At 44.1% G+C, this 23,698-nt stretch overlaps 1 protein-coding gene across 2 annotated transcripts in view; it reads left to right on the forward strand.

Annotated features, from left to right (window-relative positions):
* Nucleotides 1-23,698, forward strand: part of plxnb1.L (plexin B1 L homeolog) — a 148,249-nt gene that overhangs the window by 62,089 nt on the left and 62,462 nt on the right. Inside the window, exon 3 of one of the 2 annotated variants that reach the window (XM_041590871.1) lies at nucleotides 15,257-15,693. The exons of the other annotated variant lie outside the window; for it this stretch is intronic. The gene's annotated coding sequence lies outside the window, so the exon portion shown is untranslated. The remainder of the gene's footprint in view (nucleotides 1-15,256; nucleotides 15,694-23,698) is intronic. 2 annotated transcript variants of the gene reach the window in all.

The following is a 23,698-nucleotide window of genomic DNA, read 5'->3' on the forward strand; positions in this document are numbered from 1 at the left end:
CAACATGTTTCAGGACCAACTCCTTTTTGTTGGAAGTTGATCCGAAACATGTTATAACTGCACCATTAAATGGGACGGCATCCGTATTATTTCTGCATTTTTTTTTTCATTTTGTGGATAATGTGTATAGTACTAGAAGATGTGTAAGGGAGAGAGGCTGTAAAGGAAATAAAGCAGCAGATAAAGCACTCCATATAAGAGTATCTCCATATACACACTATCCCACCCTTACACCCCCTCTCCCTAACATCATCCTGCCCTGCTATACTCTATCCCAGGGGTCCCCAACCGCCGCGGACAGTCCTGAAGTGGGCAGCCAAACAATTAACGCGGTGCACCAAATGCGACGCAGGCGCGCCAAAATGGACCAAGAGCCCCAACCCCCTCCCTGACCCCCCCCCAATCTCCTCCCCAACCACTCCCCACCCCCGTCCTTGCAAAAAAATTTGGCTCTTCATTGGTCCCTGGGCCAAAAAAGGTTGGGGACCCCTGCTCTATCCCACTACCCCAATGTCCCTTGCTTAGTGTCAGTCATTGCTGCCATTTGCGTGTTACAGTAGTTTTCTGCCTGTCCCAACTGCCTGATCTGTGGCTGAATCTCTTGTGCCAGTCAGGCCTTTGTGCATGAGGATCACGTATTTTGCAGCGTTACGCGCGGATCACAGAGGTGCCAAGTCTCACTGATTTACTGTCAATCCCCAGCATGTTTGTGGATGGTGGACTCACATGGCGTGAGGGGCTCTTATTTACCTGGAGAAGCCTTTGCCGGGAGAGTGACAGGTGTTTTTGTACAAAATCTTTAAATCTTATGGATAGATGCCATTGAGCTGTGCATAAGAAACATAACTTGTATCGCTTAACCTCTGGGAGGATGATATTGCTGCTAAATGATTGGCACTGGTAACATTTAACCCCTCTTTCAACCAAGTGTCTATATTCTTGACAATGCCTTTAGTGTCTCTCAGGGCCATAGCATATAGATTATTGCCATTTCATTGGCTGCAAATCCTCATAATGAAGAGTGAATATATCCGTTCCTAAGAGCTGGGACTGTATTAAAGGAGAACTAAATCCCAAAAAAGTACCAGTAATGAATTCTGGCCAACCAGAGACAAGCCCAGCCCTTACCTGAGTTTAGGGACAATATACAGAGTATATAGAATATAAAAGGCACAATACAAGGCTGGGCATAGAACCCAGTGCATTCTGCATGAGAATTTAATAATCAGCCCTGTAGCTTCAGTGACAGATGGACCTTTCTGCTTCATGGCTACGCAATATGTTGGCGCTATATAAATACATGTTTATAATAATGGTTTCCAATAACCCATAAGCATCTTAACAGCAGCCCAGATCACACTGAGCATGTGCAGGGCCACTGACACACAAAGATGGCCTAACAAGATCCAAGATGGGGAGCTGCTGTGGACTACTTTAAAGGACCAGTAACATCAAAAATTTTTTTTACAAAATTCGTTAGTTTACACGAAAAATAAACACCAAGACAAATTAAACTTTTAATTTGCAAAGCCTTTATTAAGAAATAACTTACCGAAACTCCACTTCCTGTCCTCTTCAGAAACGGCGAAAGGGCGACCATCCTTCCTGCAGTGATTGATTTCTCCTCCCTGGCTTTTCTCCTACTCAGTCCATGTCTCCCAGCACTCAGCGCTGTGCTCAAGATAGAGTGTCGGGACAGCAGCAGCAGCATATCCAGCAGCAGCCCCCACAGCATCCCATTCAACAGGTCCACGAGTCTGGAGGCTGCACGCTGCTGCAGGAGAAGGCAAGGATTCAGGAATGGAATCCTCCGCTGCGATTGCAGCGGCTACACGGGCAAGTGACTTGAGAAGGGGAAGAGGAGCCGCCGGCACATTCACTTGCTGTATCCTTGATTGCGGCGCTGGAGGAGGCGGCTACACGGCAAGTGACCTGAGAAGCTGAAGGGGGAGAGGAGCCGCCGGCACATTCACTTGCTTTATCCTTGATTGCGGCGGCTGGAGGATGCGGCTACACGGAACCTCCTCTGTGAATGAATAAACGAGACAACTGCCGATCGCCATTTGCCATCGCCGATCGCCATTCAGGAAAGGAATCCTCCGCTGCGATTGCGGCGACAGCAGCAGCATGTCCAGCGGCAGCCCCCACAGAATCCCATCCAACAGGGCCCGCTGCTGCCTCCGCCGCGGAGAGCACAGTTACTTCAGGGCGGCTTACTACAGCCGCTTCCCTCCCTCTGTCATTTGGCAAATGGCGATCGGGAGTTGTCTCGTTTATTCATTCACAGAGGAGGTTCCGTGTAGCCGCATCCTCCAGCCGCCGCAATCAAGGATAAAGCAAGTGAATGTGCCGGCGGCTCTTCTCCCCCTTCAGCTTCTCAGGTCACTTGCCGTGTAGCCGCCTCCTCCAGCGCCGCAATCAAGGATACAGCAAGTGAATCTGCCGGCGGCTCCTCTTCCCCTTCTCAAGTCACTTCCCCGTGTAGCCGCTGCAATCGCAGCGGAGGATTCCTTTCCTGAATCCTTGCCTTCTCCTGCAGCAGCGTGCAGCCTCCAGACTCGTGGACCTGTTGGATGGGATGCTGTGGGGGCTGCTGCTGGACATGCTGCTGCTGCTGTCCCGACTCTCTACCTTGAGCACAGCGCTGAGTGCTGGGAGACATGGACTGAGTAGGAGAATAGCCAGGGAGGAGAAATCAATCACTGCAGGAAGGATGGTCGCCCTTTCGCCGTTTCTGAAGAGGACAGGAAGTGGAGTTTCGGTAAGTTATTTCTTAATAAAGGCTTTGCAATTTAAAAGTTTAATTTGTCTTGGTGTTTATTTTTCATTGTATACTAACGAATTTTGTAAAAAAAAATTTTGATGTTACTGGTCCTTTAAAGACCGGAGTCTTTACTGTTATAGAGCTGCTAAAGCTTTGGGCTGGTATAGTGAATTCAATAAATAAAATACACAGGGTTGGACTGGAGCCTTGGGTGCAAAACGAAGGGCCCTCCTAGCAGTCCCTGGGGGCCCCCTCCCAACCTTTAAACGTGGAAAACATTGCGTCACTGAAGAACAGGCTGTTGGCCGGAGAAGCAGGGGCCCACTGGGTTTTTTTCCAGTGTCCTGCCGGCCGATTCGTCCCTGAAAATACAGCCATATTCTTTTTACGCCTTTTTTCTCCTTTGAAGGGGTAGTTCACCTTCAAACAACTAGTTGTTTTCGGATAGATCACCAGCAATAACGCCTTTTCTATTTTCTATGTGTCATCGTTTTTCTAATATTGAAGTGTAAAATGTAATCTTTCATCGACTAAAGCAGCTCTGGGAGGGGGGTCGCTGACCTTGTAAACTGTTCTTAATTTATACATTTAGTTGATACCGTTAACCGTTTAGTCTGCACCTGAATTACTGAGCTGCCAGACTGAAATACCAGAGACACGAACATTCAACTTTAAACTTAGATTTTGGAAAAACAGTAAACAATAAATAATGGAATTGGAAAGTAATTGAAAAAAAGTCTTCCTTGCTATAGGAAATGAGGAACAATCCGAAAACAACTGAATTGAAAAAATGTGTTTGGAAGGTGAACAACTCCTTTAAGTAAGGGAAACATGGGCTGATCTTCTGGGCATGTGATTGGTCAGAAATTGTAAGAGGCAGTGAGAGTAATTTCCCAGCACACTGGGGGGTAAGTAGGGCAGGTGTTTAAGTGTCTGGGAAAATGAAGGCACAAGATGAGCAATGGGAGAAGTAAATAGGAGGTGAGACTGAGATGATATCCTCTCGAGCAGAGATGTGGCAGGTTAATGAATACATTAAATCCAAATGCTGTGCAGAAAGTAATGACTGTGCCGAGACAGAATGACTTTGCTGCAACATAAAGCAGGATGGGACTAACAGCACCCGGCCCTCCAAAGCACAATGGTGTTTCGCTGCTTAGAGACCAAGTCTGGGGCCCGCAGAGCCCAATCAGTGACTGAGCTGCAACGTCCATCCCTTCTCTCAAACTCACTGTTGTTGTGATGCAGATGGGGCATGACAAGTATGGAAAGATGAGGAGGACAGAATGACAATGACAGAATGAGTAGGGTTGACAGTAGCACTTTGTCATTGTTGCCCAACATACACCCCTTCGATTGGTCTTGGAGTATCTTGGGGTACAGCTCCCACCAAGAATCTAACTTTAGTACTGTCATTCAAGGGGAACTGGCAAAGTTACTGTTTCTGCCACCATTAAAGTTGTGCCATTACATTTGCCTCCTCTTGGGTATTTGTCCCCTAATGATTATAAAAGAGCAAAGCAGCCATATTTACTCCCAAAATGTTGTATGTCTTGAAGGGTTGGTTAACATTTAGTATGTTGTAGAATGACTACTTCTAAGCAACTATTGAATGGGCCTTCATTTTTTATTTTGTGTCTGAATTATTTGCCTCCTTCTTCTGATGCATTCCGGCTTTCAAATGGGGTCACTGACCCCCATCTAAGAAAACAAATACTCTGTAAGGCTACACATGTACAGTATTATTATTGCTACGTTTTATTACTTATCTTTCTATTCAGGCCTATCCCAGTCTCTTATTCAAATCAGTGTGTGATTGCTAGGGTAATTTGGACCCTAGCAACCAGATTGCTGAAAGTGCAAACTGAAGAGCTGCTGAATAAAAAGCTAAATAATTCCAAAATCACAAATAATAATGAATGAAAACCAATTGCAAATTGTCTTAGAATATCACTCTTTACATCATACTAAAAGTTGATTTAAAGGTGAACACCATAAAGCTGCCCCTAGGCCATTTGTCCAGATAATTCGTATATAACTATCAAGGTTCCACTGTTGGGGGCTTGCCTTCATAGATACTGTATACTGAAAATCTTTAAAGGGTGTGACATGCCACTGGCCTGCACATGCACTTTTATTGGGGAATTAGCGTTTGGTAGACAGGTAGCGTAGGATTTTAGAGCTTAGAGACGGGGACACCAAGGCTTCAGACAAAAAAACACAGGTTTATTAAGCACTGGACATTCCAACGAAAAGGCAACAGAAAAATGTTCAGGTTACAGTTCAACTTCACTGTAGAACATGCAGGGTACAGTTCAGTAAATACACTGCAAAACATTCAGGGTTTTCCCACCTCTGGTCGCTCACCATCAAGGGAAACTCTCACCCTCTTGCACCTTGAAGTACTGTATTTGGGCTTCACACTCAGCCCTGCTGGCTTACCCTCCTGGGACTCAGACTCACTAGCCTCTGCCAGTCCTTTTCTCTTTCTTTCCCCACAAGGGATTTAGGCTCCAAGCTCTGGAACTCTCTTGCTGGCAGCAAAGCTGCTTCTGCCCAGCTCTGTCTCTCACAGCCCCTCACTTCCCTCCACTCTAGGAGGTGTTTGGAAACCTCTAAACTGTGCTCACACAGCTCTTTTACATTGCCAGGTAGATCCTCTCTCAGCTGCCACTTAATTACCTGGCTGAGAGGGAATATTAACCCTACCTGAGCCAAATATTCCTTTGCAGCACATACAATGCAGTTTAAATGCACTCTTTTATGTGCCTTTTGCTCTAAGACAGTGGTGTTTCCCAAACACCCTGTCACATGGGCTACTGTCATGAGAAAACATTTTTTTTTCAAAATGAATCAGTTTAAAGTGTTGCTCCAGCAGAATTCTGCACTGAAATCCATTTCTCAAAAGAGCAAACAGATTTTTTTTATATTCAATTTTGAAATCTGACATGGGGCTAGACATATTGTCAATTTCCCAGCTGCCCCTGGTCAAAAAATTTTTTTTCCCATGACAGTATCCCTTTAACATTTGTTACATGTTATACTGTAGCTTCATTTGTATTTTCCACCAGGGGACCTGAGTGATGATGTGGCCCTGGGGCCCAGCCATGACTGTGGGTCTGGAGGTTAGTCCTTCTGGTAGGTTTCTAATTGCAGTGTCTGTTGGGGTTTCTAACTACAGTGTAGTACTTTCACTTTTGGCTGGAGAAGGACAAGCTACCGTGGCACAGATATGGTTCCTGTGGGAAAGACAATTCAAAGAGATGACAGGAGCTTCTAGGGATGTTTCATATCAAATGTCTCATAAAAAGGAACACTTTTAAAGGCCCTCTTCAAGTGCTGCTGCTCCGAAAATTGGTGGGACTAATGCGCGGCTCAAAGGCTCTGGCGGCACTGGCGGCACTGGATCATTAGAGCAGATTCCAGCTGCAAGTCTTTCTTCTCACCAGCACTTCCCCGTCTGTCAATCTGTTTAAACATATGTGGATTAATTCTATTTTTACTTCAATACTTGAAGGGGATGGTACATTCCAGAGAAAATCAGGTGTTAAAGGGCAACTTTATCCTCGCATTTTCCCACTGAACTGTCCCTAGTACAGGGGCCTCTGTGTAAAGGCTACACCTAGTGATTGGTCCCTGTTTAGTTGGGTCTGGCACCCAGGAACATTCTCTCTGGACCTCTGGAATGGTTCAAAGGGGATCATAATACAGCAGCAGGGCCAGTCAGTCCGAGAAACAGTGGAGTGTAGTCAAGGCTGAAACTGCAAACAAAGCCAGTAGAAGATGGAATCGGGGGGGGGGATGTTAAATAAAACTTCCTTAAGTTTAAAATCTTAAAATAATAGGACAATGCAACCCAAATTCACTAGGAGTCACACCAGACACTCCACAGGTCCCACCAGATAATCACTGACTTCCCTGCAAGTTACGTTCCTTTTGGGTTCCATGATTTGGGACTGGGGAAGTTTTGCACAAGCGCATTTATATTAGAATAAGTACAAGGGCATAACAATAGAGAAGGTACATTCTGCAACTGCAGGGGTCCTATGAATGCAAAGGGCCCAATGAGACTAATAAGCAATTTCAGCAACTTCCTAATATTTCCAAGGGGCCTAAAATTGCTTTTAAGGCTGATTATACATAAGAAATAGGTGCCCTGATCAATGAGATAGAAAGGACTTGTGTATTATGGGACAATATCCACAGGTCCCAGCAGCATCTCTGGGATATATAAATATATTAGCAACAGGGCAACTATTTGCTTGTTCAGGGGTATACGTTTGCTATAGGAAGTGAGGAGCAAATTATTACCCTGGTGCTACCGTAATAAAAACAATGGAGACGGAAGGTTCATGTAAGATAAATGGGTAAAGAGGTTTGCGGACTGGACCTTACTGGATACTGAAATGGCCTCAGTGAGATGAGAACAGGGAATTAGTTGCAAGTCAGAACAATCCCAGAGGCTTGGCGGGTATCCAGCACAGATGATTGTGATGGCTTTATTACAGACAAAGGGTCCTTATTGTTCCTGCACTGCCTGTGGTCCTGGTTGGGGTGTATATATAATGGGGTGGCAGAATGTAGTCCCTGTTGTCCGAAAAATAGAATGGCTAGGGTGTATATATAATGGGGTGGTATAATGTAGTCCATCTGGTCCCTCATTAGAATGTTCCTGTGGTCCCTCACTAGAATACAAAATATAAGGATTGCACACTCATTTAAATAAAAATCTAATTTTATTGTATCAAAAAACACTAACATATTAGTGATTTGGCCGAGCAATTGATACAATAAAATTAGATTTTTATATAAATGAGTGTGCAATCCTTATATTTTATATTCTGATATTTGTACCAGGAGGCTTAATCTGGGAGGTCTCCATGGGATTGGCACCTCAGCATTGATTTTAATAATTCATTTCTTTTTGGGTGTGCCCCTTCCAAATTGTAATTGTATGTAGTCCTTCACTAGAATGACTGGGTATATACTTGAGTATAAGCCGTCCCGAGTATAAGCCGAGGTACCTAATTTTACCTCCAAAAACTGGGAAAGCTTATTGACTCGAGTATAAGCCTAGGGTGAGAAATGCAGCAGCTTCTGGTAAGTTTCAATCAAAAAATTGAGGGTCTCTGCTCCCATTGGAGGTGCCGGCGTCTCGTTTTTGGATGCCGGCGACCATTCTTGGACGCTGGCGAATATTCTTGGAGACTATTCTTGGACGCCAGCGACTATTCTTGGACACCGGCAACTATTCTTAGATTTTTTTGGGCTTGACCCGAGTATAAGCCGAGGTAGAGTTTTTCATCATATTTTGGGGGCTGAAAAACTCGGCTTATACTCGAGTATATACGGTAATGGGTTGGAAGAATGAAGTCCCTGTGGTCCCTAAATAGAATGATTGGAGTGTATATATAATAGGGTGGCAGAATGAAGTTCCTGTGGTCCCTCACTAGAATGGCTGGGGTGTATATATAATGGGTTGGCAGAATGAAGTCCGTGTGGTCCGTAAATATAATGGTTGGGGTGTATATACTGGGGGGCACAATCTAGTGGTGGAGACTGGGGGGCATGATGCGACAGGGCCTCTATCATTTCCAGGTTTCTCTTACCGTTTGTGCTCCTGTATAATATATATTTATATAATAAACAAAAGTCGAGAACAACCTGTATAAAGCAAATATCTGATTGGCTGCTATTGGTTACAAGACAAAGACCAAGCTTTGTTCCTTACTGGCTTTGCAAGAGCAGTTGAGGGAAGATCCATTCAGATTAAGACAGTGACTCCTGAGCATGAAATAATCACAAGTCTTTTTTGGTCTGGTCAGTATAGTAAGCGATTCAATTTTAACATTACATCCCCTTTTCGTATAAAAAGATAAGGCCCCCCCCCCGTGAGGGCCCGGCTTGCTCTAATAAAAGGCTGTGGGAATCTATCAGACGCTTCTAATGTACAGTGAATAAAAGTGATTACTCCCCGTTTCAATCTGCTGTGGGCACCGCAGGGAGACTCGGATTTCCATTACCGAAAGCCGTTCGGATTTACTGAACTTATTCTCCATCCGAAAGGATTTACAGGAGGAAAGAGTTTGTGTGTCGGTTGCAAGAGGAGACCTGCACGGCAGGGGCCCTTAATGAGACAGTCTGCTTGGTTATGATTATCTCATTTCTATTCTGTGCACCTGGACAGCTCTGTGAGACAGTCACCAGGGAGAATTCTCCCCTCTCTACCCTTGGGAAAAAGTAACACCAGCCAGCGCTCCCTCCCTCCTTCAGTCTCCCGGTCCCTAGATCATTTGGAAATGACTAATACACAAATTAGCACTTGCAGAACAGGACAGATCAGTAAATCCTGAGTTTAATAGCTCTGCAGGCACGCATTGAACTTCTCCTGCACTGTCACTAACTGAAACAATTCCAGTATTTCCGGCAATGAGAGACGAGCACGTTTCTGAATTCATAAATTTGCAAACCAACTGAAGATTGATTCACAATTTGTGGCTACGAGTTCATGACCTACAAATTTGTATATTTTGATGAATTTGTGAGAAATGGCACACAAGACTCACAGACCAGCCCTCTGAGAATAGATATGGTCGTTAATTTTTTTACCAAATGACCACTGGTGTCCATTTTAAGTTACGTCTCGGCCTTTGATTGAATTTCAGTTGATTGCTCTGGGCTGACAGTCAATGACCCATTTAGTATGAGTATGTAAAATGCTGTTTTGTAGGTAAAAACACAAAGCATTACACATCCAGAATTGCACTGTGCTCTTGGCTCTTGTGGTTGTGATGACTTTTAAAGTGTTCTTCACCATAGGGCTAGGCTGTAGACAAGAGTCTCACCAAATGACCTGTTTTCTACTGATTGTGCCCCTGGTGCCCTCAGTGCTCTTGAGCTCTCCCTTAAAGGAGAAGGAAACCCCCTGGGCGCAAAAATCCCTCCCCCTCCCCTGTGTTGCCCCCCTCCCTCCTCCACCACCCTGGCCTATCTGTCCCCCCGGGCAAATGCCCCTAACTTGTTACTCACCTCTCTGCGCAGGTCCTATCCACGGAGCTCACAGGCGCCATCTTCTTCGTCTTCATCTTCTTCCTGCTTTGACCGGCGTTTTTGGCGCATGCGCAGTAGGAGCATTTACCGGGTACGGATCTACTTTCACTTCGTGACATTCGGTGCATGCGCAGTAGATCCGTACCCGGTAAATGCTCCTACTGCGCATGCGCCAAAAACGCCGGTCAAAGCAGGAAGAAGACCGCATGGGAGAAGATGGCGCCTGTGAGCTCCGTGGACAGGACCTGTGCAGAGAGTTGAGTAACAAGTTAGGGGCATTTTCCCGGGGGCAACACAGGGGAGGGGGGAGGGTTTTTGCGCCCATGGAATTTCCTTCTCCTTTAAAGCAGAAGGAAAGCCAAAAGTTATGCACTACCTTTCTGAATAGCTCTCATACTGATGCCTTAGATCGCTATAGTTTCAGGTCCCCTATGTATATGCAAAAGTAGTAAATCGAGCGTCTTCTTTACAGCTTGCTTTGCAGAACACAGCCGCCATCTTGCTAAAGTAATGGAGACTTCTTTTTCCTCCTTAATGCTACTGCGCATACGCAAAAAATCAATACCCCTGACCCCAGATGCATGTCATAGATGATGTAGCGCTCAAGCGAAAACTCTCCCTGCATGGCTTGCAGAATAAGCAATTGCAAAGTAAGTGAATGAAAAGGATCGCTCACTCGTCTCCACAGAGACACGATGTTCGCAGCTGATTGGCTGAGGGACGTGTTCCAAGGGGTCAACAATGACGCATGCCTAGCTCCATTTGCAAGCTCGTCATTGTTAAAGGGAGGATAGCATGCGCAGTACTATAGAATTTAGCCTAATGAGACTGAAGGCTGCCTCGGGCACTCTGTAGGAAGCGCAATGAAAAATCAGTGACGTCACTGTAGTCCTGTACTCCCATTCTCAGCAGTGCAAGTTTCCTACTGCTAGACACCAGGATCAAAGGATTAACTCTGCTCTGTATGTGTTTCAGCCTTATCATACAGCTTTATTTGATTTTTAGCTTTCGTAGTCCCATGAAGTTGCAGAGTCCGCAACATTAACTCTGGTGGCTTAAGGTCCATTCAGTTATGGTCTTGGAGACTTGAGCCTTTTAAATCTTGCTCTTGCCGTTACAGTGAAGTCCATTTCATTCTTGGTTTATCTTTTTGGGACCCCTCTTGAATCTTAGTTTTGACTTGAATTAGCCCTTGTGTCTTAGTCCAGATTCTTGAGATTCCCTATAAATTGCAGAATCTGCTTTAAATCGTGTGGCCTATGCCACATTCAATTTGGCCTTGAAGACTTGAGCATCTTGAGTCTAGCTCATGCCTTGACATTTAACTCACCAAGTCCCTTTCATTCTTGGTGTTTGGGACCCCTCTTGAATCTTAGTCCTAATTTGTGAGCTTCCCTGTAAATTGCAGAATCTGATTAAAATCTTGTGGCCTAAGCCCTATTCAATTTTGGCCTTGAAGACTTGAGCCTCTTGAGTCTAGCTCTTGCCTTGACATTGAACTCACCAAGTCCCTTTCATTCTTGGTTTTTGGGACCCCTCTTGAATCTTAGTATTGGCTTGAATTAGCCCACTTGGGTCTTAGTCCTGATTCTTGAGCTTCCTTGTAAGTTGCAGAATCTGTTTCAGATCTTGTGGCCTAAGTGCCATCCAGTTTTGGCCTTGAAGACTTGAGACTCTTGAGTCTAGCTCTTCCCTTGACCCTTGACATTGATCCCACTAAGCCCCTTTAATTCCTGGTTTTGGAGACCTGACCCTTTTCACCCACTCGGGTATTGACTTAAATGCCTCAATTGAGGTCTCGCCCTACACCTATGAGTGGAGTATTCGGATGCTCAGAAGCTTCTCTCAAGAACAGAGGCTTTCACAGTAATATCACACGTCTTTAACACTGCTATTCTTACCCAAATGCATTACCAGTTCCCAAACTTTTCCTCCTGTGATGTTAATGAAAGCTCACCAGCAGATAAGTATTGTTCTTTAAAGAGCTGGGGCAAGGTGGAACATCCTACGGAGCAAGCCTGGGGCTATATAGAAGTCTGCAATTAGGTAAAGTGTTAATTAGATCACACTCTGTAGAAGTAATTGTAACCTTGTAGACAAGTTGTAGCAGGGAGGGAAGCTGAGATGTTCAGATCTTTCTTTCTCTTTCCTGTGCCTCTTTATTGCCAAGCATTTAAATCCGCAGGCACCAACATGATTGTGTGGAATGTATTATGACCAAGTAGCTTCAAGGCATCATTAAAAAGGAACTATCTTCGCTTTGCTGCGCATTTTTTATAGTCTTATTCAGCTTAGAACAAAGGTTTAAATATTGTTTTGAACGTTCACATTACACCACATTACTAGTTTGCATAAAAATACGGTTTAAGGTACCGAATCGTTCTCAGGGATGTCTCTCTTTATTTGTCTGGGGGGTGCTGGGAATCAAAGCCTTTTAACTGCTGGAAGGAGACAGGTTGGACATCCGTGGTGGAAATATATTAAAATATCAGTTGCTTTGTACTGTCATTCAGTAATATTGAATTGCTAGGGGGAACACAAAATGCCGTGTGAAAAGTCCAATTTTGGCATACTTTTTACCCAATGAAGATCCACCCAGAGTAGATCCACTACAAATGCCCTGACAGATGCATCAAACAGACTGACTAGTATCTAGTATCTCAATCTAGTATTTTCAGACTGCATCACTTCTGGAGCACAAGCTCAAAACGGCATGTGCATCTGATTGCTGGACCCAAGTGTGGTGCATCTATTGAGAGAACCCAATGTGGGTACCTTGGTGCTACTGCCAGGTACAGGGTGGTGGCAACTCCAGTGTTATTAGGTGCAGTTGCATGACTTTCATCAGAAGAAGCAGGATGGAAGCAATTCTCTCTCCATTGTGTCTGTTTTAGACCCCTTCCAAAATCATAAAATTACCCATACTGTTTCACATGGAGCCAACTTGAAACTTATCTGTAATTTATTTATAGTAGGATTTCCTTTTACTCTCCTTTAGCTATATTAAGTATGGTGGAGCTTATTGGCTAAACAGAATATTAATTCTCGAGATAACGTGGCGTGTGCCACGTTTAAATATATGGATTTAGCTCTTGGAAGGCTGGGGCCCAAAAAAATCATGGGAGGACCTCTTGTTGGACTATACCTTAAAGGGGAAGTAAAGTCTAAAATAGAATAAGGCTAGAAATGCTGTATTTTGTATACTAAACATAAACATGAACTTACGGCATCACAAGCCTAAGTAAACAAATGATTTATGCTTTCAAAGTTGGCCACAGGGGGTCACCATCTTGTAACTTTGTTAAACATCTTTGCAAGACCAAGACTGTGCACATGCTCAGTGTGGTCTGGGCTCCTTAGGGATCATCATAAATTATCAAAACAGCACAAGTCAAATAATATCTGCCAGAAGCCGATACAGCAAGACTGATTAATAAGAATATACAGACTGCGCTGGGTCCTGTGTTGTCATGTAATCTAATGTGGATTTTATAGTTTTTATATTGTTTAATACAAACTTTCTCCACCTCTGTTGAACCAAATAATCCTCCAAATAGAATCCCAGTTTATCTGTTTAAATCTGGCTCCATGATCTTTGTCCCTGCAGCTGGAGTTGGAAACAGTAAAGGGGATGTTCACAAACTCTGCAGCTGCCCCCTATGGGATGGATGGAGCAGTAGAAGAGGGCTCAACCTGAAGACGAATAGTGATATTTGGAGGGAATGCCTGTATGCTAGTAACACCATATATAGTGCAAACTGGGTGGTGAACACTAATTCTTTGCCTTGGGTACCGGTAGAACTATAGTTGAATGGTTTATACTCCAGCACTTTCCTTTATCTAAATCCTTGTTATAAGCTTGACCCCTAAAGGGGTGCTTGAACGGTAAAGTTACCCTCCGCCGTAAGCATATATGGAGATTAGAAGTAGTTTGTTTTCACAGACTTCTAATCTGTAGAAATTGTGCTAGCAATTGGTTTGGGTCTCTTGGGAGGAAGCATTCTAGGATAATGGGGTATTGTAATGGAGTATTTAATCTAAATCCTCACGCACATTCCATAGGGAAAAGCAGTGTTGGTTCGGTAACAGCTCATAAAGGAACATTAACACGTCAAAGCCCCTGCACAATGTTGTAATATTAACTATATTAACAAAAGATCTCCTGCTTTGTAGCACAGGAATACGATGGGCTCGCCGGTGCTGCCATGTGGCCTGTTTCAGTTTGTATTTCTCTTCTCTCTCAGGTCAGTAGGGCTGGTACATTTTCTGGAAGAAAAATATCCTTTCCATCTCTGTTTTCTTAAAGGCATTGCTATCAAGTATCGCTTTTATTGTCAGGGCTTGTAAAATACTGCCTAGGTGCCAACCAATAGGTCACCCTAAACGGCAGGGCTAAGTGTTGAAGAACGAAGAAGTCAGGAGCAGCTGCTGGTGTCATTATGTACAAGGGGTGAAGCTCTACATTTGAACATGACACAGTTTCCCCTGTATATGGTTCATAGTAGTCAAGACCTTGAGCTGTGGCCTTCACCTTCTGGAGTCTATTCCAGCACATCGATAGAGCTAAATAATAGTCACAACTGGTAACAACACTTTTAAAGTTCAGTCTCAATTTTATGATCCAAAGATTGTTATGTTGTTACCCCCAGGAGAGAAGTGGTTTGGTATCACATAGTAGCTGCACAGGGCATTCCAGTGGAGTCCTTGGATCAACTCAAATTAGGGATGCACCTAATCCACTATTTCGGATTTGGCCGAACCCCTGAATCCTTTGTGAAAGATTTGGGCGAATAACAAACTGAATCCGAACCCTAATTTGCATATGCAAAAGGGAAAAATTGTACTTCCTTGTTTTGTGACAAAAAGTCACGCGATTTCCCTGACCCACCCCTAATTTGCATATGCAAATTAGGGTTCCGATTCGGTTTGGCCAGGCAGAAGGATTTGGCCGAATCCTGCTGAAAAAGCCGAATCCCGAACTGAATCCTGGATTCGGTGCATCCCTAACTCAAATAGGCCATGTGTAAAATGCAAAGGATGTATCAGAGCCCATTATTTTCCTGCTTGAGGCTTGTCTCTATATCAGTTTTTAGGAAATGACTTATTGTCTGTAGGATGAGCATTAAGCAAAAACTGGTATCTGGTTAACCAGTTACAAAAATAAATAAAAAAACAAACAAATGCAAAAAGTATTGTGAAGTGATACCTATATTGGTTAACAACAAATAATATATTACAAGCTTTCGGAGAACCAAGGCCTCTTCGTCAGGCAAAATACAAATGAAAGTTGGAAAGGCACATCATAAATACAGTAAGATCAGTGAAATGTATTTATGGGCAATAAATTAGTAAGTTACAGATAGATAGAGATAAATTGTACGGATAATAAAACGAATATGTTTTGAATTAGTTTGTTTTTTTACTTGTTATTTTTGTCTGTAGGAATTCTTATTTGATGGGTCAGAATCTTCCCGAATGCAGTTACATTTGGACCTACAGTAAAGCTACATGAACCGAGTTTTAGGTTTATGGAGATATAGCTCCATCCAGACAATGTCATCTTTCGTTTCTGAAGATCCTGGAATACAATGTGGATCCAAGTTCTGTAAATCGTTGCCGTCCTGTAGCCAGAGTTCTGGTTTTTATCTCCCAGAAAACTCCAGATACCGATTTCCTGCCCTTGGGATTTACTGTCTCTCTCATCTTTATGTCAATACTGTGGTTTAGTGCCGTGTATCTGGGTTAATTTCCTGCGTGACACACAGTGATGGGACTTTGGTACCCGAGCCGTATAAATTACAGCTAGACAGTCTGCACCGGCTTAATGGAAGGTGGCCATTGAGCAGAGAGCACTAATGAGTCTCGCTGAGTGATGTATGGTATGTCGACATTTAACGCTCAATCCCTGCCCTGTGATTTGGGCTCAGTAAGATAAAACCACAAGCTGCTCCTACCTTTGGTTCAGAAATAGCGAGAAGATAGGAGGGGTCATTTACAGCGACCCAGAAGCAAGTGCTAGAGCGCTAAGTGCCCATTAGTACTTATTCATTTGGCACTTGTGCATATGGTTTGTGCTTCACTCACTCCAGAATAAAAGGCCATGGTGCAGTCCAGAGTGTAGCACTGACAGACACAAGGCAGTCTTTATCACCTGCCATTAGGGTTGCCACCTGACCGGTACTTTACTAATTAATTTATGGTTGATCCCAATGTTATTAATAGGGGAAAAAGTTAAATATAAAGGAAGGCCGGTATTTTTTTTCCGGAAAAGGTGGTAACCCTATCTGCCATAGAAACTCCTTGCACCCTACACCAATCCAGGCCAAGTAGTAATGGCACGCATGGCTAAGGAACACCTATATGCCTCCCTAGCCCCCTCATAAATACGAAGTGTATAAAACAGAGACGGGCCGCCATGTTTTTTCATATTTCGCATTCGCACCCTACCCTGTGGTCCTGGGAGCTGCCCTTTCCTGATGAATACAGTGCTGCCTGCATTTTACAGTGTTGTGTTCATGCACAAAGTGCAAGTTAAGGCCTCTGGGTGCTCACCCACAAGGCAGGGTGCAAAGTGAGAAAAAATGATGGTTTGCACTTGTTTTTTCCACGTTACCCCTTGCCCCATGTTTGATAAATGACCCCTATATTTTCATCCATATGTTCAAAGGTGATAGTGCCCTCAAGTGGCCATAATGTTAAAAAGAAAACAAGGAACCATGCATTGATATGAGAGACTGAAATATAAATAGGAGAGGCCTGAATAGAAAGAGGAGTAATAAAAAGTTGCAATAACCATACATGTAGCCTTATAGAGCATTTGTTTTTTTTATATGGAGTCAGTGACCCCCATTTGAAAGTTGGAAAGAGTCAGAAGAAGAAGAAAATAACTTAAAAACTATAAAAAAATAAATAATGAAGACCACAAGAAAAGTTGCGTATTACTGGCCATTCTATAAAATACTTAAAGTTTACTTTAAGGTAAACCACCCCTTTAAGCAGTTGTATTCTTTGGGATAAAAAGTGTCTTAGTCTACATTATCTCTAATTCCAGTCTTGGGGGGCACAGGGTGACTCTTTCTTAAGGTGGCCATACACGGCCGATAAAAGCTGCCGACAGACTGAGTCGGCATCTTAAGGGGCCCTCCGACGGGCTTCCCCGATCGATATCTGGCCGAGAGTCGGCCAGATGTCGATTGGACGGGACTAAAAATCCCGTCGGAACGCAGCCGCATCTGTTCGTTGAGGCGGTCCCACGATCTGACCGCCCGTTACCGATCATTGGACCCTAGGGCCAACGATCAGATCAGCCCAATATTGCCCACCTCAAGGTCATCGCCAAACGAGCGGATCTCTCCGTGTATGGCCACCTTTACTCACAAAAGTCCTGGGTACTTTGACTACCTTGAAAGGCGCCTGACACTGAGAAAGTTAAATCCTAGCATAATGTATGCTGCCGGGTAATCTGTTTCTAGTGATTACCATATAGATAGTAGGGCTCCGTTTGTACCAGAAGGTGCCAGCTAAGTGCAGCTCTAATCACTTGGCCCATTAACATTACAGGAATGCACTACATTACTAAGGAAGTTTTCCTCCCAGTGTCTCAGGCACCGTGTAATAAAAAGCATTGGCAGAGGCAAACTGTTCCTTTCAGAGTATTCCGGAGCTGTGCCCGAGAGCCGCACTCCCTGCTAATCACTGCCCTGTAATTACTTGCACAGCAAATTGCTAAAGGTGTAGCCCACTTGTTGCATGACCTTGGGTCTGAGACAGGGATTTGTTTTGGGGATGAGAATACTGGAGGGTAATAGTGAACGTGACCGGAGGAAAAAAGTCAGAGAAACCTGGAACTGTGAGCCTGTGATCGGGGTGTTTTTATTGTTTGAGCAAAATTAAAACAAAAGTTGGAAAAAGATGCCCAGAAGACAAATGAATCACTTTATATGTACAGTAATCCAAATTCCTATCCAGCTACATCATTTAAAGGGATTATTTTATTTTTTTTCAAAACGCATCAGTTAATAGTGCTGCTCCTGCAGAATTCTGCACTGAATTTATTTTTTTCAAAAGAGCAAAGAGATTGTTTTATATTTAATTCTGAAAGCTGACATGGGGCTAGACATTTTAGTTTCCTAGGTGCCCTCAGTCATGTGATAAACTTCAGTCACTGTTTACTGCTGTGCTGCAAGTTGGAGTCATATCACCTATCAACAGAACCAGGATCGAACTGGGATGGCAGGACACTGGCTAAAAACCTGATTGCCTCTGCCGACATAGACCCGTCTGAGACCCCACAATGCCCCCTGATCTCTCCCCCTGACCCTATTCTGTTCAGTGTTGGACTGGAGGGTCGGAGGCCCACCGGGGTATATTCCATACCTCCCAACATTTTGGAAGTAAAAAGAGGGACAAAAACAAATTTTCCGCACGTAGCTCAGCAAATTTTTTGACCACACCCCTTTCTGTGGCCACACCCCCTAATTACCATGTTTGTTTTACAAAATTTGGCAGGTTATGAAAGTTTGAAAATATTTCTCCTTATCTAAACTGTGTTTTTGTGTCTCAAAATTGTTACAAAGTATCTTATTTGCACCTGTTAGCTGTTCTGGGCGCTCTGCTAAAAGCCAATTAAGTGAGAAACTTTGTTTCTTTTTCTGGCTGTTCAGTGCAGAGAAAAGAGGGACTTTCCAGTACAAATGAGGGACTGCGGGTTGAGCTGTCAAAAGAGGGACTGTCCCTCCGAAAAAGGGACAGTTGGGAGGTATGATATTCTACAGGGGCCCACGCCCAAGCAACCAACCAACCCTCCCTGTACATGTCTTCTAGTTGCAGCCATGGTCAGGGTTGGGGGGAAAGATCAGGGGCATTGTGGGTCTCTGACGCTGACCATGGCCGCAACTAGAAGACATGTGCAGGGAGGGTTGGGAAGGTAATCCCACAATGCCTCCTGATGTCTCCCCCGAGACCCTGACCATGGCCGCAACTAGAAGACATGTGCAGGGAGGGTTAGTTGGTCGCTTGGGCATGGGCCCCTGTAGCAGAAGCCCCGGTGGGCCTCCGACTCTCCAGTCCAACATTGAACAGAACAATAGGAAGGTAACCAGATAACAGCTCCCAGCCAACTGCATTCCTAAAAATGCCCCCATGTCTGGTCTAGTGGTAGATATGAGAATAGCACTAAATTGTAAAAATCCAAGTCCCACCATGGCTCCTCCATTTACAGGAGGAGAAACAATAACTTAACTGAAACCAGTTCCAGTGCTGGCTCTTTCTAAAAGCTGAGGGTCAGGCACAATGCACTGAGATGTATGTAATATAGCTAAAAACATACATGTACTGGTTCAAGAATAGAATTTTATATTCTGTGGTGCAGGGAAGGGAGTGATGTGAAAACATTTGCTCTTAGCAAGACTTTTGTTTTTTCCCACACTGTATAAAAGTTTGGGAGGTTGCTTCCATCCCTTTAACTGCAACAGAGCACGGCCTGAGATTAAGGGTAAAAATCTGTGATTTTATCAGCCTGACCCTAATGGAGTAGGGCAAGCTCATAGCAAGGGGAACTTTGGGGAGTTTTATATCTTGAGCACAGTGTAATGATAACATCCTACAAGTATGGGGGAGTCACTTCTTGAGACCACCACAAAAAAAAAAAAAAATCCAAATGCCAAGATCGGCTCTTTCTAACAAGTTCATTAAACTCTGAATGAAAGTGGCAGAAATATCCCCTAATAGCAAAGCCAGCGGTTGTGTCTGAGCAAAGAAATATAAGACGTGCTCATAGAGCCCATGGTTTGTAATTTTTGCTGCCGTGTCCTTAATTAAAGGTGCAAAGTGGAATGCATGAAATTAAATAGTTAAAAATGCCTTTTGGAAGGTGTTAAAATGGCCATCGTTTGAGTTGGAGGGACCTACTGACTTGTCACCCTGTTGCCCTTCTATTCCTTTTATCTCACAGTCACACTCCCTTCCCTGAGACTATTATCCACTGTTACTATAGACACCATCTCTCCCTACTATACCTGCTATCCTACAGTCACACTCCCTTCCCAGAGACTATTATCCACTGTTACTATAGACACCATCTCTCCCTACTATACCTGCTATCCCACAGTCATATTCCCTTCCCAGAGACTATTATCCACTGTTACTATAGACACCATCTCTCCCTACTATACCTGCTATCCCACAGTCACACTCCCTTCCCAGAGACTATTATCCACTGTTACTATAGGCACCATCTCTCCCTACTATACCTGCTATCCCACAGTCACACTCCCTTCCCAGAGACTATTATCCACTGTTACTATAGGCACCATCTCTCCCTACTATACCTGCTATCCCACAGTCACACTCCCTTCCCAGAGACTATTATCCCACTGTTACTATAGGCACCATCTCTCCCTACTATACCTGCTATCCCACAGTCACACTCCCTTCCCAGAGACTATTATCCCACTGTTACTATAGACACCATCTCTCCCTACTATACCTGCTATTCCACAGTCACACTCCCTTCCCAGAGACTATTATCCACTGTTACTATAGGCACCATCTCTCCCTACTATACCTGCTATCCCACAGTCACACTCCCTTCCCAGAGACTATTATCCACTGTTACTATAGACACCATCTCTCCCTACTATACCTGCTATCTCACAGTCACACTCCCTACCCAGAGACTATTATCCACTGTTACTATAGACACCATCTCTCCCTACTATACCTGCTATCTCACATTCACACTCCCTTCCCAGAGACTATTATCCCACTGTTACTATAGGCACCATCTCTCCCTACTATACCTGCTATTCCCACAGTCACACTCCCTTCCCAGAGACTATTATCCCACTGTTACTATAGGCACCATCTCTCCTACTACACCTGCTATCCCACAGTCACACTCCCTTCCCAGAGACTATTATCCACTGTTACTATAGGCACCATCTCTCCCTACTATACCTGCTATCCTACAGTCACACTCCCTTCCCAGAGACTATTATCCACTGTTACTATAGACACCATCTCTCCCTACTATACCTGCTATCTCACAGTCACACTCCCTTCCCAGAGACTATTATCCACTGTTACTATAGACACCATCTCTCCCTACATACCTGCTATCTCACAGTCACACTCCCTTCCCAGAGACTATTATCCCACTGTTACTATAGGCACCATCTCTCCCTACTATACCTGCTATCCCACAGTCACACTCCCTTCCCAGAGACTATTATCCCACTGTTACTATAGGCACCATCTCTCCCTACTATACCTGCTATCCCACAGTCACACTCCCTTCCCAGAGACTATTATCCCACTGTTACTATAGGCACCATCTCTCCCTACTATACTGCTATCCCACAGTCACACTCCCTTCCCAGAGACTATTATCCCACTGTTACTATAGGCACCATCTCTCCCTACTATACCTGCTATCTCACAGTCCACACTCCCTTCCCAGAGACTATTATCCACTGTTACTATAGACACCACTCTCTCCCTACTATACTTGCTATCTCACAGTCACACTCCCTTCCCAGAGGACTATTTATCCACTGTTACTAATAGGCACCATCTCTCCCTACTATACCTGCTATCCCACAGTCACACTCCTTCCCAGAGACTATTATCCACTGTTACTATAGGCACCATCTCTCCCTACTATACCTGCTATCCCACAGTCACCACTCCCTTCCCAGAGACTATTATCCACTGTTACTATAGCACCATCTCTCCCTACTATACCTGCTATCCCACAGTCACACTCCCTTCCAGAGACTATTATCCCACTGTTACTATAGCACCATCTCTCCCTACTATACCTGCTATCTCACAGTCACACTCCCTTCCCAGAGACTATTATCCACTGTTATAGACACCATCTCTCCCTACTATACCTGCTATCACAGTCACACTCCCTTCCCAGAGACTATTATCCCACTGTTACTATAGGCACCATCTCTCCCTACATACCTGCTATCCCACAGTCACACTCCCTTCCCAGAGACTATTATCCCACTTTTACTATAGGCACCATCTCTCCCTTACTATACCTGCTATCCCACAGTCACACTCCCTTCCCAGAGACTATTATCCCACTGTTACTATAGGCACCATCTCTCCCTACTATACCTGCTATCCCACAGTCACACTCCCTTCCCAGAGACTATTATCCACTGTTACTATAGCACCATCTCTCCCTACTATACCTGCTATCCCACAGTCACACTCCCTTCCCAGAGACTATTATCCCACTGTTACTATAGGCACCATCTCTCCCTACTATACCTGCTATCCCACAGTCACACTCCCTTCCCAGAGACTATTATCCACTTTACTATCCTATACCTGCTATCCCACAGTCACACTCCCACTGTACTATAGCACCATCTCTCCCTACTATACCTGCTATCCACAGTCACACTCCCTCCCCTATCCACTGTTACTATAGAGACTATTATCCACTACATACCATCTCTCCCACTAACCTGCTATCCCACAGTCACACTCCCTTCCAGAGACATCCCACTGTCACTGTATCCACTGTTACTATAGACACCATCTCTCCCTACTATACCTGTTATCCCACAGTCACACTCCCTTCCCAGAGACTATTATCCACTTTTACTTTAGACACCATCCCTCCCTACTATACCTGCTATCCCACAACCACAGTGCCTTCCCAGTGACTATTACCCCTGTTGCTACTTCAGGTAGTTTTCTATGGAAAAATTGATTTTACCTAACCGCACACTGTCTCTCAGAACAGAGAATTTGCTGTGCAAATGTGTTATTGTTTTTATTGTATAATCATGTTTTTTTGCTTACACCCATATCACATGACTTGTGTTTCTTCAAATGCTAAAGCAGCACTTTGCTAATCCATCAGATTCCCCAAGCTGTGCCCTTTCTGAACCAGATTGTATCTATGTTGTTTCCTCTCCAGTTGCATATTGGTGGATACATTTGCTGACCTATGCAACCTAAAGAAGTTGGTTAATTAACTATTGGGTTGCTTTAACACATGCACATTTTTGTTGGTCTAGTAGCCAATAGCAACCAGTTTTTTTTACTGCTCCCCTGCATTTAGATCCCTGAAGAATATAAAGGGACTATTGCAAGGCAGCTAAAGCAGTGGTTGAGATGCACGGAAGTTGCCGGTATGAACCGGCCGTTAGAGATTTGTGTTAAAGTAGAATGAGCCCGGAGTAAATGAAGCAGTAACGCAGGGATTGATGCATAAGAATTTGATGCAATCTGGCCCTGGGACAGAATAGTGTGTTACATTATTAAAGCTTGTGTTTAATGGTAAATAGGATTATAAGAGCGGAATGAAGGTTTCCTTTAAGTAGAAAATGTGATGTGGCATAACAAGCTAAGTGTACGAGCAACAATTAGTTTAATGCATTTAGAAGGCCATTAAGGAGGTGTAAGCGTGCACGGCCAACCCCTATCCATCTTTGTTACTTTCTACAGCCATGAACGATGGGATCAGCCACACATTACGGATCCCAAATAATGGGCAGACTAATGAGCTGTGGTTAGAAACCATGATTGGCCAGGGGGGCTATTATTTAGGCTTTCGTCTTTCCTCATTCACAGGCTCATTTGAGAGGCTCCTGAGTGTGCACAGAGCCCACGTGCAACCAATATATTATGGGGGAAATGCTAGCAGATGGGCTAAGGATCATTAGCCAGGTTGGATACCAGGAATTAGGCGCAAGAATGAAATTTCTGCTGGGGTTCTAAAGGGCATTTAGCAGTGGGCTGCACAGGAGGGGCTAAAATTATCTTCTGCTAATATTTGAGATGTGAACCCCTTGCTGATAGTCCCATTTGTGTAGAACAGAAGTGTATGCAGGCCTGATAAATGACAGGAAAACAAGG

The sequence above is a fragment of the Xenopus laevis genome, chromosome 4L (genome assembly GCF_017654675.1).
Source record: "Xenopus laevis strain J_2021 chromosome 4L, Xenopus_laevis_v10.1, whole genome shotgun sequence".
NCBI lineage: Eukaryota > Metazoa > Chordata > Amphibia > Anura > Pipidae > Xenopus > Xenopus laevis.